The sequence below is a fragment of the Phocoena phocoena genome, chromosome 2, assembly GCF_963924675.1.
Source record: "Phocoena phocoena chromosome 2, mPhoPho1.1, whole genome shotgun sequence".
Classification (NCBI taxonomy): Eukaryota; Metazoa; Chordata; class Mammalia; order Artiodactyla; family Phocoenidae; genus Phocoena; species Phocoena phocoena.
Window position 1 is genome coordinate 133450999 of NC_089220.1, and position 7867 is coordinate 133458865.

Here is a 7867-nt window from a genome sequence, read left to right on the forward strand (position 1 = left end):
CTCTAATACTCTGTGATTCTACACCATTATATTTGTCATATAATCTGTGTAGCAATGGTATGAAGTGGCTCAACCATTAGCTACTGCAGCCAGAATGGTGTCTAAGAGCTGTAAGCAGGAAGTCACAGGTCCTTACGGGTCCTGCCTCAGACATTAAGCCAAGCTGAACACTGGGGCTCTAGATACCTTGGCCTTCAAGTCTGAGCTGTAGCGCCACCAGCCAGGGCCCTTGCAGAGGACCAGTCTGGATCCCTGTGGCTCTTGTCTGGTTGACTTTCTTTACACTGTGCTCCGTTTCTGCTCCACTTTGAACTCTTGGCTTTCCAGTGTGGATGCCAATCCTGTTGCTAGTCCTTTGGACTTGAAGTTGAGATTTGCTCTCCCCTGAAAGGGAAGCTCACTTTTTCTTGATGACTCTGATTGGCTCCAACCTCTAGCCTAGCAGTTCTCCATCTCACCTGGGGAACTTGAAACGACCTTGATTCAGGCTCCCTCCTCCCCAGTAATTCAATCAGAATCTCTGGGGTGGGACAGAGGTGTCAGAATTTCAAACACTCCCCAGGGGATTCCAAAGGGCAGCCAGGGTTGAGAGAGCCACTCTCTGGCAGAAACCACACCACTCTGTAGCAGGCCCCCACCCCCCGCCACTCCATCCCCAAAGTTTCGGTTAAACCTCCCTCACCAGGATGCTGGTTCTGCCAGGAGGATTTCAACACAGTAACCATGTTTCTACTCAATAGAAGAGCTCTTTTTAATGTCAGTCCCAAACTGGTCATTACCTTCCCCACCCACAAGAAGTAGAGGGCTTGAAATATGCCCCCAATCATCAGGTTGCAGTCTGAGAACAGAGACAGCTGGCCAAGGAAAACAGAGCACTCAATGAGAGAGACAGAGACAGAAAGCTTCGGGGCCATGCAAAATAGGAAGAGAAGCTATTCCCTTTAATGAGTAACCAGCGGCAGGCACTTTGCTGAGCAATACAGTTGATAAATACTCTGTACTTAAAGTGAACTTTGAACAAATGCATAAGCAGAGATTGAGTGTTTTCTGCAAATAGAAGCAAGCAAGGGCTTCATACAAAGAAGCCGTGTCCCAGCACAGACTGAAGTGCGACAGGAACGGGGTTAGAGACACAGCAGAAATAAAGTAGCCAAACCTAGGTGGTAAAATAAACTTCAAAACACCCAAATGAATCAGATGACAGGCAAGCTTCTTAATGATACTAAAGAGGGGTTGCACGAGTTCTGTAGTGAGAAGAAATTGGAAACTTCTATCAGAATCTCACTGTATGTTATTTACAGTTTGCTCTTTGCTGATTGTAGAGTAAGTGGTTTATCATTTTTCTTTCCACAGGGTGGGCTCATCGTTTTCCATTAATTCTTTTGTTGTCTTCACAAAGGCCAGAACTAAGGGTTCTTTTACGGAAACATACCTGGACAGAGGGGTTTGGACATCCAGCCTGGGGGCAGACCAGGTAAGAAGCTCCCCTTAGAGAATGGGCCTTCGGCATCTTAATTTCTCTCTAGGGATGATGCAAGTTAAGTCTATCAGCCCCCAGAACAGAAGATAATCAGTGGCTGTGAGAAAAGATGAATGTTAAAGTCCCGGGAACGATGTGGTTGGGACCGTCTTCAGTGAGACGAGGAACCAGAAAAATCTGGAAAGGGTACTTGTCGTCAAACCGGAGGGGCTGAGAGAGTCAGGAGGAGTGTTTCCAAGCAGCCATGTCTGCCTTTCATTAAGATGAAAAGCCAGATAACTTCCTAGTGCAATACCAACAGATCTCAACAAGGCAGCCCAAACTCACCAGCCCATCAGTTCCAACGGCAACGAGCCTGTGAGAATGGGATCTGACTCCCTTGTCTGCCAGGACCAGATACTGATTTTAGTTTCTGACGGAAATAAACAGAATTTGCTTTTCTCGGTGATTTAAACACACATAATTAAACAAGAAACATCAGGGCTGAAAAGAGTAAAGTGGCGTGAACAGACTTATTCTTTTAGCTTTCCCTTCGTTCCTGATCCTCCAGGGAGGCACCTCTCAGCTCCCCCACTGCTGGTGATTCGTTTTGGAGGAGTTTCTGGAAACTCGGCAGAGGAGAGGGTTAAACGACATTGTGGCTGAAAACGGATTAAGAGCCAATGATTACGTGAGAGCTGGGCTGAAACGGAGCCCTGCCCTGGCAATAAGCTCCTGACGACAGCACGAGGTTACGTTATGTGGAAGGTCTCCTTGGATTTTCACAGAAAAGGGCAGATTATCAGCAAACAAAAGGATACAAAGCCCAAACCCTAAATAGCTAGAGAGAAGCTGGGTGGGAGAAACAGTCCTTGCCAGGTCCTGTCTCTTGGAGCCTTTGAGGCCAAATCCCATTTTGCACCAGATTTAATGGAGAATTCTTCTGAAAGTCAGGATCTGCCCACCGCCTTTGAACATCTTCCTTTAAAACGGTGTTAATGAGCTTGACTCCATCTTCAAGACCACGAGGCCCCATTGCTGCACCGGCAGTGTTGCCATCTATCTACCCAGGCCCTACCGTCTGATGGGAGATTCAGTTTCACCCCCGATTTTCCTTTTTTATTCCTTTATCTGAGAAGAAAAGAATATTTAGACATTTAATTGTCATGTAACGAGATAACTATAACAAGTTAATTCGTTCTCAATTAAGTTGCATTTACCATACCACCTGAATGTGTTCTCAGCAATTAGGGGCGTCTAATGAACTTGTAGTAGCTGCCTGCTTCCCACAGCCAGCAGCACCGTGAAAGCATCGCTCCCGGGATCTGAGGCACCATGTCCTCTAGAAAGCTAGCATCAGTGTATACATCCAACCTGTCTTAGAATCAACTGGATGTAACAGCTGGTCAATCCTCGAAACAAAAAGCCGGACCAGCTCCGTGAAAATGGAAACAAAGAATCGTGGAATTCTTGTAACGGAAAGAGCACTGGCTTTGGAATCCAAGGGATATGGGTTCAAGTCCTGACTACTACTTTCTAGTAATGTGACTTTGGGCAAGTATCTCCCCAAATCTCTGAGCCTCAGTTTCCCCATTCCTATGACAGGCATAACAGTAGGGAACTTATTAAGATTCCTGGGTAGACTGGTCAGAGAGTGAGGGCAAAGCCTCACAGGTGCTGTGTATAGTAGACATTTTGTTAGTTTGTGCATGTCTCTCTGCAGGCTCTGTGGTTTTGTAGGATTTGGGCAAAGAGGTTACCTGGCTAACCATTTGGGGGGGGGTGTTGTCATTTTAAGTCATTGCAGGAACCCCTAGTGACATTTCAATGTCCCGTCAGAGGAGAAAGCTCCCCGCAAGCATTATCAAAATAAGAGGGATGGCCAGGGGCTCTAGGTGGATAAGGGTAATTATTCAGTTTATTCTGGTGTTTCCCTTAAGATTCAGTGAGATGGAGATCAGGAAAATGATGGGAGTTATCAGTCAAGCACTGGGGAGCAATCATGAAACTAGTCTCCTCTGGGGAGAAAACAGAGTGGTGGAGGGGGAAGGAGGAGGAGGAGAAGGGGTAAGGCTCTCAGAGAATCAGCACCCAGCCACAGTGAATGGGGTTCAGAATTCCAGCTCTCCCTCTCCATTCCTTTCTAGCCACGGGTTCACCTTTCGTTCAGCACCCACTATGATTAAAAAGCCACATTGAGGAATCATCAGAAGGAGAGAAAAAAAATTTACAAACTAATTTGCACTTTAATGAATTTTTAATTGAACCCAAATCTGTTGTTTCTCTTTAAAGATGCAGCACTGACTTCTTCCCCCCCCCCCCCGCTGCTGTGGGCCAAGCAGAAACTTAATATGATAAAAACAATGATAATGTTAAGCTTAATTAGGTTTGAAATCTCTTCTAGAAAGGCTGCATGGAGTCTGGGAATGGTGAGCATTTGCTAGCAGCAGGCTTCCTGGAAGCCAGAGTGCATTGGTAGATACCTTCTTCCTAAAACCACCAAGAACGCGCCCAAATCAGCCAGGCGCCTATGCTGGGCCAGGACACCATCAAACAGTTCTCTCCTGTCATGGTGCTTTTGGGTTTCTAGGCATGGGTACAAGGCAAGCCCAGCCAGTGCGAGGTGGACACTGGATTTCCACCCCGGCTTTGGTTTTTGTTATCATCAACTGCTTCACCTTCTGTTTATATCACTCAGCAGGGTCACACTAAGGCACATAGATGGTGGTCTAGGTGATCCATGCACACTTTGGGAGAAGGCATTGAGGTTTGTTTCTTTACTGGAAAGGAGTAAGTTATTTGTGGAAATTATTACTCAGGCAGTCCTCTGTTTTTTAGTATTTTTGCGGTAGATAAAATTCTGGAGTATTAATTGGTGAGTACCACTCGACTCCAAATTTCTCCATTTGCTCCAAATGTCCTGCTTGCTTTCTCTCCTCCCTCCATCACCCTTTCTGAACCCTTCAGCCCCAGCAGTCAGATGTAAGCCCAGTTCCCCCAAAATTGATGACCACGGCAGAGCCAGAGGAAAAGACATCACATACTTGGCTTTAAAGATTAAAGAACCACTGTACCAGAGTATGGCAGGAAAATTTGGGAAGGATGTTTGTTTGCCAAGCAGCTCTTTTTTCTTCTCCAAACCAGACTAGATAACAACTCCACAGCCTGAGGGCAGGAGAGAACCATCAGAGAGGAAGAAAGAGGTGTGGGTCCTTGTGAACTGGCCCCTCAGGCTGACTAGGGGGATGCCTACTCAATAGGACCCTCAGATAAATTTAGGGATAAGCTACAGCGGGAGCAAAAAGGTGTCCTGGAAAATATGGTAGAGAGAACCTGAGAAACTCACAAAGTTTCTTAGGGTGTGTGAGAACAGCTGAATTTTCCCTGTGGCCTAAGGTCAACTTCTGCAGGTGGCCCGGTCATCAAGGTTGACGTAGGTTTTAGTCCAGCCTGTGAGTTCCAATTTGTCCTTGCTCTCCCTCATATTATACCCATCTTCCCTGCCTGCTTATTAGTTCTGAGGACTTCAAGTGCAGTGTCAGACAACAGCCACACTGGGACTGCTTATAGTTGTGTAAGGTCAAATCCCTGCTGTAGCACACACACCCACCTACCCATCCATGTACCCCTCTACCCACCCACCTACCCATTCACCCACCCATGTACCCCTCCATCTACCCAGCTATCCACCCATCTACCCATCCATCCATCCACCTATCCACCCACTCATCCATTCACCCATCCACCTACCCACCCATCCAGCCATCCAACCACCCACATACTCACCCACCTACACATTCACCCTACCCCCTCCCCACTCATCCATCCAAGTGGTTCTGCCAGTGTTTGATTTGTATAGGTCACTCTGTTTCCGTCTAGAAGGAAACATCTGGAAAATGGTGGGCCTGTGGGCATGGAGAGGAGAGAAGGAATTTAAGGGAAGCTTTTCCTCCATGCTTGCTCCAATCACTGAACTCTTTCCTCCCCCAAATCCTTTGAACTCTTAAGTCTACTCATCCTATAGAAGCTCTATGACAGAAGAGGGAAACCAGGCCATTTTCACTGTTGCCCAGACTGGGAAGCAGGATCATGTCTCTGCAGGGGAGACAGAGAAGCCCTTCTGATTTGACAGCTCTTCAAATGCAACTCTTACTATAGTGACTCCAACCAGAGAATCAATGAATCACACCAAACAAACCTAGTTATTTTTAGTACTTCTCTTTATATAAGGTGAAAGTACAAATGTTTGCAATTTTCCAGTGGTCTGCTGGGAATTTTCAAAGATAGGTGTAGAAAATATCCTGAACATTTTATTTTATTTTATTCTAAATTAGGATCCAATCTAGGGAAGGCAAAAAGTCTAAAGAGTTGCCAGAGGATATTCAGATACTTGATTAAGATAGGATCATCGGATGCTTGAAAAAGAATAATTGGCTACCTATTTATCAAAGTGATTATTAAATATTTTTAAATAACAGGCTTATAAAACATCTGAGCTCTTTTTATGTGATGAACTGCTTTTTCATAATCAAGGACATAATAAAGTAAACATAAAGCTCAGATAGAGGGATAGAAAATTATTCTGGTAAGACAAAGAATCTTTGCTATCTAGGAAGATTACACAGAAGGTAAAGAATATTCTTTTATGATAATGACATTGGTCAGTAAATCAAGGAAGCCAGCCCTTCAAAGCTGGGAGAACTTTGTCAAAATGTTAACATTTTCATGGCTTCTTTTCAGAGTCAGGTGTTATAAACCAAGGCAACTAGATTTCCCTTTCCAAGTTGTGTCCTTCCCTTATATCTTGGAATAGACTTGCTTAAAAAGTGAAAGCACACAGACACTTGTATTTCTGTCACCATCGCTCCTAGTATTGTCTCAACCATCCATATTAATTATGACTTCTAACTAAAGTAACTAACTTCTATTTCACAGAGCAAATTAGGGGGTAGATAATGGAGGACTGTCTGTCATATATGAGTATTTTAGCAGACTAACAGAACTTGTGATCCATACAACACAATTTTATATAGCTACAGACACCACTTTTACACTTTAAAATGAACATGTTTATTAACATGACCCAAAGATTTAGCTGTATAGCTTATAAAAATAAGAAGCAAAAGCACATATACTTTAAATTATAATTTGTAATCAAAGTCTCATTCTATCTTATTTTGAAAATAGCTAAGTATCTAAGAATTATCCACTAATTAGCTCACTCTGATATCTGTCCAAGCTTTTAATTCACCTAAAGATGTTGGAAATTGTCTAAACTGGTTCAATACAAAATATAATTACTGTTGATATGAAAAGGTCAGATAATGACTCAATTCAGTTGAATGCAAATTTACATTTTTCATAATCTTAAACCTCATTGGGAGTAATGTTCATTTATTTGATTAGTAAACCTATATAAACTTAGGAGACTCAGATTTTGTTAGGAATACAAACCCAAGTAAAATAAAATGTACCATTGTATTACACTTAACACTGATAAATCCGAGAAAAGATATAGCTAGTGTTTCTTGAACTGTGATTTGCCAAAATTTTCTGTAATTATGTGTTTGGTTCCCTACAATGTTTCTGAGCTAGCAATTTATGTAAGATGGATATTTTCAGGTCTAGCACATCAAAGTATCAGAAATTCAATGTTTCTATTTCCTGGGAATTTTAGGAATATTCCACTTATATGTTGATTTTTGTTTATAAACAAGTCAGAAGAGTGCTCCCATAATTTAAGAAACGTAATATCTTCCAAAGGTAGGAAAATATTTTATACTCTTACAAATGAGAAATCAAGGCCTTTTTCATTTATGGACTAATAGTCATATAGAGAATTTGTAGCTTCAGCTCTACAACTTTAGCCAGAAGTCAAAAGTAAATACAGAAACACGAAAATTCACTGGTCCATATTTAAAAGAGCCAATCTCCTTCCTTGTAGGCTGAAATTCTTAATTGAGCAGAGCTTAAAATAGTCAAATAGACAAACTAGGTAATCTGTCACCTGTCTCACCCAACAGAGACTCTAACATCCCTCTACAGAGATTACTACATGGTCAGATCATAAAACCCAAATCCCAATCATTACTGCCACCCCAGGGATTCATTTATTGGTGCCAAGTGAACCACAGACAAGACAAAGATACCAAATCAGTAGAAAGGAAAAACCTTCTCTTTCTGCCTTTCCTCTTGACTGACCCTCACGTTCAGCGCAAGTTTCTGCTGCTATGACCTGAGTCACACAGGCAGATCTGGGGAGCAGATGGTCCAGTGTGGTCCTTTGTGGTATAAGGCAACACAATTGGTGTGTCGATCTCAGTGTGATGCTCTTAGAGTGACAGAGCAAATGCCACACTGGGAGCTAACTAACACATGTCTGAGGCAATAGAGAAGGGGGGTTTCCCC